This window comes from Tachyglossus aculeatus, chromosome 1 (genome assembly GCF_015852505.1).
Source record: "Tachyglossus aculeatus isolate mTacAcu1 chromosome 1, mTacAcu1.pri, whole genome shotgun sequence".
NCBI classification, from domain to species: domain Eukaryota; kingdom Metazoa; phylum Chordata; class Mammalia; order Monotremata; family Tachyglossidae; genus Tachyglossus; species Tachyglossus aculeatus.
Genome location: NC_052066.1, coordinates 56,056,108 through 56,067,248, shown reverse-complemented (window position 1 = coordinate 56,067,248; position 11,141 = coordinate 56,056,108).

Here is an 11,141-nt window from a genome sequence, read left to right as displayed (position 1 = left end):
TCTCAGCCCTCCTCCCCTCTGTAACAACACCCTATAATTTATATACTTACATATTTTTTACTTGTACTTGTAAATTGTGAAATTCACCTAAATCAAAAAATAAAAAGGAAACAATTGAACAAAGAAGATGCTCCCCCTCCCCAAGCAGTTGCCTCTAGAACTTTCTCAAAAGCTCTTGGTCCAGTGCTCTCATCATGCAGGTACCAACTTAGCAACGGAAATCAGCTATGGAGAAACCTCATCTCATGCCTTGTGAACTGGAGGTAATTAAAAAAGCAACTATGAATTTATAGAAGCAGAAGATGCGTAAAATGAAGGAGTCTGTCTGTTATGCCAAGGGAGAACTCCGATGCTTGGAATAGCCCCTCCCAATGCACACCCCCCCACACACACACACACACACTGTGGCATTCCCTGTCGCTGCTAATTTAAGCTACTGACTAATCAGTTCAGCAGCTGTGCACAGAGGGATGATGTGCCACAATAAACCACAAATCTTTGCCTAATCAATCTGCTCACAAAGCATGTGTGTGTGTTAAAAATCAGAAAGAAATTGTGAATTGGTCCATGTGCTGAAAACATAAACATTTGCAGTCCCCAGAAGCCTTTGCAATTTATTATCACTTTCCACCATTACATGGATATCCAAGACTATAGATTATTGGGCAACCATGCACTGCATTTTTTAATTAAAATTAAACTACAATGATCTGTTAGGCAATCTAGGTGAAATAAAGAAGGCAATACTACTTGGTTTTTTTCTTTGTCTCCATCCTATATTTGCAATGTTTGTTTCTCAATAGAGGCATTTTTAAATATTTGAATAGGTTCAAGAAATTTTTCATACCACACTACCTATTTTGGGGAGAAGATAATGCATAGCTTTTAGGAGCATTTTATGATATGACAAATATATTTCAGGAAGACTTATGTCCCTAGTTTACATTTAGTCTGTGAGCCTTCTGTCATAGCTTCTGCTAGCATGATTTATTCAGTCAAATTTATTGAGCACTTACTTTGTGCAGAACACTGTACTAAGCACTTGGGAAAGTACAATATAACATTTTTAGCCAGCAATATCATTACACTAAGCAGTTCCATGTTGATTCTGGTTGGATTCATCTGTCTTTAAACAACTGGATGAACCAAGATAATGCAGAATCAACATATTATGGTCGGAGTAATAATAATAATAATAATAATTGTTATATTTATTAAGCACTTACTATGTCCTTGTATATATTTGTACCACTTGTACATATTTATTACTCTATTTTATTAATGATGTATCTATAGCTATAATTCTATTTATTCTAATGGTGTTGACACCTGTCTACATGTTTTGTTTTGTTGTCTGTCTCTTCCTTCTAGATTGTGAACCCATTGTTGGGTAGGGACCATCTCTATATGTAGCCAATTTGTACTTCCCAAGCGCTTAGTACAGTGCTCTGCACACAGTAAGTGCTCAAAAAATATGATTGAGTGAATGAATCAATGTGCCAAGCACTCTACTAAACACTGGGGTAGATCTAAGCTAATCAATTTGGACACCGTCTCTGTCCCACATGGGCTCATAGCCGTAATCCCCATTTTACAAATTAGGTAATTGAGGCAGAGAAAAGTCCAATGGCTTGCCCAACATCACACAGCAGACAGGAGGCGGAGCTGGGATTAGAACACAGATCCTTTTGACTCCCAGACCAATGCTCTCTCCTCTCACGTGCTACTCCGGCCACCTGTGCTTCTGATCCCATTCCCTCTCAATTTATGAAATCTCTCGCTCTGTCCCTTCTCCCCTCCTTAACTTCCATCTTCAACTGCTCAGTCTCCACTGGTTCCTTCCCCTCTACCTTCAAACAGGCCCACATCTCTCCCATCCTAAAAAACCCTCTCTTGACCCCACCTCACCTTCTAGTTATCACCCTATCTCCCTCCTACCATTCCTTTCCAAACTCCTTGAATGAGTTGTCTACACACACTGCCTCGAATTCCTCAACACCAACTCTCTCCTCGACCCCCTCCAGTCAGGCTTCCATCCCTTACATTCCACGGAAACTGCCCTCTCAAAGGTCACCAATGGCCTCCTGCTTGCCAAATCCAACAGTTTCTACTCTATCCTAATCCTCCTCGACCTCTCAGCTGCCTTCGACACTGCGGACCACCCCCTTCTCCTCAACACGCTATCCAACCTTGGCTTCACAGACTCTATCCTCTCCTGGTTCTCATTTTATCAATCCGGCCATTCATTCTCAGTCTCTTTTGCAGGCTCCTCCTCCCCCTCCCATCCCCTTGCTGTAGGGGTTTCTCAAAGGTCAGTTCTCAGTCCCCTTCTGTTCTCTATCTACACTCACTCCCTTGGTGAACTCATTCACTCCCATGGCTTCAACTATCATCTCCACGCTGATGACACCCAAATCTAAATCTCTGCTCCTGCACTCTCTCCCTCCCTCCAAGCTCGTATCTCCTCCTGCCTTCAGGACATCTCCATCTGGATGTTTTCTCGCCATCTAAAACTCAACATGTCCAAGACTGAACTCCTTATCTTCCCTCCCAAACCCTGCCCTCTCCCTAACTTTCCCATCACTGTTGATGGCACTACCATCCCTCCCATATCAAAAACCCACAACCTTGCTGTCATTCTCGACTCTGCTCTCTCGTTCACCCCTCACATCCAATCCATCACCAAATCCTGCCGTTCTCACCTCTGCAACATCACCAAGATCCGCCCTTTCCTCTCCATCCAAACCGCTACCCTACTCATTCAATCTCTCATCCTATCCCGACTGTATTACTGCATCAGCCTCCTCTCCGATCTCCCATCCTCCTGTCTCTCCCCCCTTCAATCCATACTTCACGCCGCTGCCCAGATCATCTTTGTGAAGAAAAGCTCTGGGCATGTTACTCCCCTCCTCAAAAATCTCCAGTGGCTACCAATCAACCTACACATCAGGCAAAAACTCCTCACCTTCGGCTTCAAGGCTGTCCATCACCTCACCCCCTCCTACCTCACCTCCCTTCTCTCCTTCTCCAGAACAGCCCGCACCCTCCACTCCTCTGCTGCTAATCTCCTCACCATGCCTCATTCTCTCCTGTCCCGCCGTCGACCCCCTGCCCACGTCATCCCCCTGGCCTGGAATGCCCTCCCTCCCCACATCCGCCAAGCCAGCTCTCTTCCTCCCTTCAAAGCCCTACTGAGAACTCACCTCTTCCAGGAGGCCTTCCCAGACTAAGCCCCCTCCTTCCTTTCCCCCTCCTCCCCCTCCCCATACCCCCACCTTACCTGCTTCCCCTCCCTACAACACCTGTATATATGTATATATGTTGTACATATTTATTACTCTATTTATTTATTTTACTTGTACATATTTATTCTATTTATTTTATTTGGTTTATATGTTTTGTTTTGTTGTCTGTCTCCACCTTCTAGACTGTGAGCCCGCTGTTGGGTAGGGACCATCTCTATATGTTGCCAACTTGTACTTCCCAAGCGCTTAGTACAGTGCTCTGCACACAATAAGTGTTCAATAAATATGATTGAATGAATGAATGAATTAGGACACTATATAACAAACTGCTACTTCTGAACCATGTCCTGTTCTCAAATCTACTTGCCCAGACCATCTATAGTATTTACTGAGCACCTGCTCTGGGCAGAAAATTGAACAAAGTGCCTGAGAGGTGTGCACAGAATTATGAGCCATTTTCCTTGCTCACAGGGATCTTATTATCTAGCTGGGGAAACAGACCCTAAAATAATTACCATTGAGAGGAAAAAGGGAAAGGGAAGAAAGCAGGTATGTAATAAATATATCCAGAAAGACAACCTGAGTTGTGAGAATTTAAGTAATTAGGTGGACCAGAAGGGATGGATAGGCAGTATAGGGAATACAAACAGGTGATATTAACAATTAATCAGTAAAGGCCTGCTGTGGAGATGTAATTTCAGAAAGGTTTTGAAAGTGAATATGAAAAAGCTTTGAGAAACAGCATGGTCTAGTGGGCCTGGGAATCGAGGACCTGAGTTCCAATCCCAGTTTCACCACTTGTCTACTGTGTAAACTAGGATCAGTGACTTAACTTCTCCAGGCCACAGTTACCTCTTTTGTAAAATGGGGATTAAAACTGTGAGCCCTGTGTGGAACATGGACAGAGTTCAACCAAGCAGCATGGCTCAGTGGAAAGAGCCCGGGCCTTGGAGTGAGAGGTCATGGGTTCAAATCCTGACTCCGCCACTTGTCAGCTGTGTGACTTTGGGCAATTCACAACTTCTCTGGGCCTCAGTTACCTCAACTGTAAAAGGGGGATTAAGACTGTGAGCCCCATTTTGGACAACTTAATTACCTTGTAACCTCCCCAGCACTTAGAACAGTGCTTTGCACATTGTAACCACTTAATAAATGCCATCATCATTATTATTATTATTGTACCTACCCCAGCTCATAGAACAGTACCTGGCACATAGTAAGCATATAAACATTACCATTAAAAAGTTGGGAGAGCTTTATCATGTCAGACTTTGGGAAGGAGAGAATTCCAAGTAGCCGGGAGGGTGTGGGAAGGAGGACAGTAGACAAGAGACAAGAATGAGGCAGAGGGAAAAGGGTAACTTAAAAGAAACAAAATGGAAGCTGGGATGAAGTAGAAAAAGCGTGGATAAGTGGTGTGGAGAGCGCTGATTGTATATCTTAAAGACAATGTTCAGGAGTTTCTGCTTGGTGCAGAGAGTTTACAATTTTGAAGGGTGAAGAGATGTGTGCAGAATGACATTTTAGAAAAGTGATCCAGCCAGCAAAGCAAAGTATGGATTGGGGAGGCTGGAAGGAGGGAGACTAGTGAAGAGCCTGATACAGAATTCACACTGGAATATGATAAGTGACTGGATCATTGTGGTTTGGGTGGAGAAGGAAGACATGGATCCTGGAAATGTTGTGAAGGAAAAACTGACAGGATTCAGTGACAGACTGAACACAGGATGTGAAAGAGAGGAAAGAGACAAGGAAAATGTCAAGGTTGCAGTCATCGAAGACAAGGAGGATGGTGATTTTTTCAACTGTTATGCAAAAATTTGCTGTAGGAGAGGATTTGAGAGAGAAAATGAGGAACTCAGTTTGGGGCATTTTGAGGTTGAGGTGCCAGCAGAAAATCCCAATGAAGGATAAGGATGAGTTCTAAGCTATGATGGACCAGAATAAAATACAAGAGCCTCTATGCCAAAATTTCCCTTCTGTCCACATGTACACTCTCTCCCTAGAACACTTGAAAAGCAGCGTGGCTCAGCGGAAAGAGTACGGGCTTTGGAGTCAGAGGTCATGGGTTCAAACCCCAGGTCCACCAATTAGCTGTGTGACTTTGGGCAACTCACTTAACTTCTCTGTGCCTCAGTTACCTCATCTGTAAAATGGGGATTAAGACTGTGAGCCCCCCGTGGGACAACCTGATCACTTTGTAACCTCCCCAGTGCTTAGAACAGTGCTTTGCATAGCACTTAATAAAAGCAATCATTATTATTATTATCAGAACTCTTTCTAGATGGGACAAGTGGTGCAACAGTGAAGAGCTGGTAAGGAGATACTGATGAATCCAAACCGATAGACTCACTCCTGTCCATCACAGGGTATGAGAAATGGAATCAGTGGATGGCTGGTTCTCACGGAGATCCCTGTTTGGGGAGGACCCTGGACAAATGACTTTTTGCCAAGGAGATAAAATAGTTCCTGATAGAGGTAGAATGAGGCCACAGTGAGAGTGCACTGAGTTCTAAGTATCATGGGGAGGACTCAGAGTCTGAGAATACTAAATTTATGTTAATTTACCCTTCCATTAAACACATCAAGCACGTTTGCCTCTGTGAAAACTCTATTATAGATAATTCTGTTTAAATATATTTTCCTCATTACATTAGAGTAGCATCACTGAGTGAAAAAATCAAGATTTATGGCCACCCATTAAATTTAGGGAAGGTTCTTTTTTTTAAATGAGCCTTCTTGACATCATGCCTGGCAGAGGAACAAAAGGATGGAAAGCAGACTCATTTAATCAATCCTCTATAAAGATCCTTCCTCCTCATCACAAATTCTGCCAGGTAGGGTAAAAAACAAGGTTAATCCAATTTCTTCCATTAGCCGAAATTCACCCTTTTGTCTACTACATGAAAACTGAAGAATTGGCTCATTGCATCATGGGGGAATTGAACCTTCTTCAGAAACTCTAGACTTTTGACTCCAGCTCAAGTCGCATAATGAAACTCGGTGATGTTACCTGGAACAGGAAATATCATATTCACCTTGCCCACTAACAACATCAGCAATCGGATCCTGATCCAGGAATTGATGTGAATCATCATTCCAAACCTTCCTTCAGAGGAATCCAGGTCTGGAAGAGGGTTACTAGCACCAGTCCAATTAAACCATCCCATTGAATACTGGTTTCTGTGACTGAAGAATCTGAAATTGCTCTTTCATATGAAAATAAATGTCTATACTAACATTCTAAAGATTTATATCGAATTGAGAATTATAGAACAAGTTGAAAAATTTAATGGATAAATGTGGAAATCATTAAAGTAGTTTTTCCATCCCAGAAATCGAATGACTCATCTCAGGTTTCTACCTGTAGTCTTATTTGAATCTTTTCCCTCCATAACCACGCATACATCTTTTCTGTCTACCTTCTTGTCATCTTACTGTCAAAAGATTTCTCACATCATACTCTTCTTACTTCTCTAAAACATTTCACTTGAAAATTTTATCACAGGACTTTTCTGGGCTTTCTAGGTTATGGAAGAAAGCACACAATGTAAGAAATTCCTATTTTTAAAGTCAACCTTAAAAAGTGGGAAAAAATAATATCTGAACATGCTGAATCTCTCTTCTGTAGTGAATCTAAAATCATTTTCCTTAGAATTCCTGATCTAAGTAGAAAATCTTGATAGACATTTGGCCTCATTAAAATGAATAAGATAAAGCTATAGAAACAGACAGAATAAAATTACCCAGGGCTACTTTTAAAGTCCCAGTTCTTGTTCCTGCTGTTATCCATGCCATAACAGAACTCCAACTTGGAGAACTTACCTTTCATAAAAGATCCACAGATATCATTCTCCCCTTGTGAAAGAGTTGTACTTCCCATCTCAATAGTTCAATAGATAAGTGCTTCAGTTTCTCTCCCTCTCTGTTATATCAGCCTGAATATTCAACCATGAAGGGTTGACTAGACACACATCAATAGTATTTATCGAGTGCCTGCTGTGCACAGAGCACTGAACTAAACACCGTATTCCATAACCAAGATGACCAGGACAATCTCCCTGTTCAGTGTTTCATTACTATTCATTCATTCAATCGTATTTACTGAGCATTTACTGTGTGCACAGCACTGTACTAAGCGCTTGGGAAGTTCAAGTCGGCAACATATACAGACGGTCCCTACCCAACAACAGGCTCACAGTCTAGAAATGAGAAACAGCATGGCCTAGAGGAAAGAGCACGGGTCTAAGAGTCAGAGGACCTGGGTTCCAATCCCAGCTCTGCCTATTGCTTGCTGTATGACCTTGGACAAGACACCTAAACTCTCTGGGCCTCAGTCTCCTCAACTGCAAAATAGGGATCCTCCACCTATTCTCCCTCCTACCTAGACCATGAATATTACGTGACTCAGCCTCCTCACCTTTCCTCAGCTCCCCTCTCGCATCACCTTGGCTCACTGTCTTTACTCTGCCCCATCTTCCTGACCCAAAGCACTTATATATATATATATATATATATCAATCAATCAATCATATTTATTGAGCGCTTACTATGTGCAGAGCACTGTACTAAGCGCTTGGGAAGTACAAATTGGCAACATATAGAGACAGTCCCTACCCAACATTGGGCTCACAGTCTAAAAGGGGGAGACAGAGAACAAAACCAAACATACTAACAAAATAAAATAAATAGAATAGATATGTACAAATAAAATAAATAGAGTAATAAATATGTACAAACATATATACATATATACAGGTGCTGTGGGGAAGGGAAGGAGGTAAGATGGGGGGATGGAGAGGGAGACGAGGGGGAGAGAAAGGAAGGGGCTCAGTCTGGGAAGGCCTCCTGGAGGAGGTGAGCTCTCAGCAAGGCCTTGAAGGGAGGAAGAGAGCTAGCTTGGCGGATGGGCAGAGGGAGGGCATTCCAGGCCCGGGGGATGACATGGGCCGGGGGTCGATGGCGGGACAGGCGAGAATGAGGTACGGTGAGGAGATTAGCGGTGGAGGAGCGGAGGGTGTGGGCTGGGCTGTAGAAGGAGAGAAGGGAGGTGAGGTAGGAGGGGGCGAGGTGATGGAGAGCCTTGAAGCCCAGGGTGAGGAGTTTCTGCCTGATACGCAGATTGATTGGTAGCCACTGGAGATTTTTGAGGAGGGGAGTAATATGCCCAGAGCCTTTCTGGACAAAGATAATCCGGGCAGCGGCGTGAAGTATGGATTGAAGTGGAGAGAGACACGAGGATGGGAGATCAGAGAGAAGGCTGATGCAGTAGTCCAGATGGGATAGGATGAGAGCTTGAATGAGCAGGGTAGCGGTATGGATGGAGAGGAAAGGGCAGATCTTGGCAATGTTGTGGAGCTGAGACCGGCAGGTTCTGGTGACGGCTTGGATGTGAGGGGTGAATGAGAGAGCGGAGTCGAGGATGACACCAAGGTTGCGGGCTTGTGAGACGGGAAGGATGGTAGTGCCGTCAACAGAGATGGGAAAGTCAGGGAGAGGGCAAGGTTTGGGAGGGAAGACAAGGAGTTCAGTCTTCGACATGTTGAGCTTTAGGTGGCGGGCAGACATCCAGATGGAGATGTCCTGAAGGCAGGAGGAGATGCGAGCCTGGAGAGAGGGGGAGAGAGCAGGGGCAGAGATGTAGATCTGGGTGTCATCAGCGTAGAGATGATAGTGGAAGCCGTGGGAGCGAATGAGGTCACCAAGGGAGTGCGTGTAGATTGAGAACAGAAGGGGACCAAGTACTGAACCTTGGGGAACCCCCAAAGTAAGAGGATGGGAGGGGGAGGAGGAGCCTGCAAAAGAGACTGAGAAAGAACGACCGGAGAGATAAGAGGAGAACGAGGAGAGGACGGTGTCTGTGAAGCCAAGGTCAGATAGCGTGTTGAGGAGAAGGGGGTGGTCCACACTGTCGAAGGCAGCTGAGAGGTCGAGGAGGATTAGGATAGAGTAGGAGCCGTTGGATTTGGCAAGCAGGAGGTCATTGGTGACCTTTGAGAGGGCAGTTTCCATGGAATGTAGGGGACGGAAGCCAGACTGGAGGGGGTCGAGGAGAGAGTTGTTGTTGAGGAATTCTAGGCAGCGCGTGTAGACAACTCGTTCAAGGAGTTTGGAAAGGAATGGTAGGAGGGATATGGGGCGATAACTAGAAGGTGAGGTGGGGTCAAGAGAGGGTTTTTTTAGGATGGGAGAGACATGGGCATGTTTGAAGGCAGAGGGGAAGGAACCAGTGGAGAGTGAGCGGTTGAAGATGGAAGTTAAGGAGGGGAGAAGGGATGGAGTGAGAGATTTCATGAGATGAGAGGGAATGGGGTCAGAAGCACAGGTGGCCAGAGTAGCACTTGAGAGGAGGGAGGAGAGCTCCTCTGAGGATTCTGCTGGGAAGGATGGGAGAGTAGCAGAGAGTGTTGAGACATATATATATATATATATATATATATATATATATAGCTATAATTCTATTTATTTATATTGATACCTGTTTACTTGTTTTGATGTCTGTCTCCCCTCTTTTAGACTGTATGCTAGTATGGGCCGGGATTTTCTCTATTGCTGAAGCGTAATTTCCAAGCACTTAATACAGTGTTCTGCACATGGAAAGTGCTCAATAAATACGATTGAATGAATGAATGAAGGATATATATTAGGCTAGACTTTGAACCTCACTTCTTTTGCCATCTTTTCCCTGAGCCTATGTCTTATAAAAGAAAAAATCAGGCCTGATTATCGCTGCCAAACTATACTGAAACCATCCAAATCTTATGGTCCCCCATCATCTAGAATTTGGGACTACATTGCTATGTCCCAGTGGAATTCCTATATTGATCAGGATTCCACCTGAATCTTGATCCCTCCTTTATTTCTTTTATGGTATTTGTTAAGTGTGTACTACGGACCAGGCACCATACTAAGCTCTGGTGTAGATACAAGCTAATCAATTTGGACACAGTCCCCGTCCCACCTGGGGCTCACAGTCTTAATCCCCATTTTACAGATGAGGTAACAGAGGCATAGAGAAGTTAAGTGACTTGCCCAGGGTCACACAGCAGACTCCTGGCAGAGCCAGGATTAGAATGCAGGTCCTTCTAACTCCTAGGCCCATGCTTTATTCACTACCCTACTCTGCTTCTCTTGAAATCAAATGCTACTTAGAAATGGAAGCAACCGTTCTTTTAGAAATTTTGAGATTACACTTTTCCTCAAACCCAGTAAAATTTTCTTCCTGAAGGTTAAAAAATATTTAACCTAATTTTTCTTAAAAAAAGAGGTATTACTTTGCTACATCTCTGTTTTATCATCATGATATGTCAAACAAAAGGTGGTCCAGGTTATATTTCCAGCTCAGCAATTGCTTGAAATCCCACAAAAAGTGTCATTAACCTCTTGTAGCTACAGTGACAAAAGCAGTGATGTGGGAAGGATGGACTCTCTGAGGGGACTACTGATGTGATAATTCATATTTTTGTCTCTGCCATCTGACTTTATATCAGCTTCTGAACATTTTCCCGCATTTTATATGGGCAGAATGAAGCAGTGATAAAGTCCTGAGCCAAGTGCTATGCATAGGATCAATCCCTGGCCTAATTTCTTCACAGAATGACCAGAAATAAACATGTGTTTCCTGCTTCTGTCACATAAGGATGCTGGGAAATGGCATTCCAGTTCTTATGGTCCAGTGATGGGGGAAACAGGCTGACAAGGTAGAGGTGAAAAGCTAAATCTCTATTTTTGATCCATTGCATGGTTCTGGACACTGATCATACACCTTGAACTCCATTAACCTTTATCTATTTATTTTCCTAAAGAAACACAGAATCTAGGAGTGAAATGGCTAAAGAATAGAATTCAGTTCATATATAGAGAGAATAAATCAGGAAAAGATAGATATAAAATGAA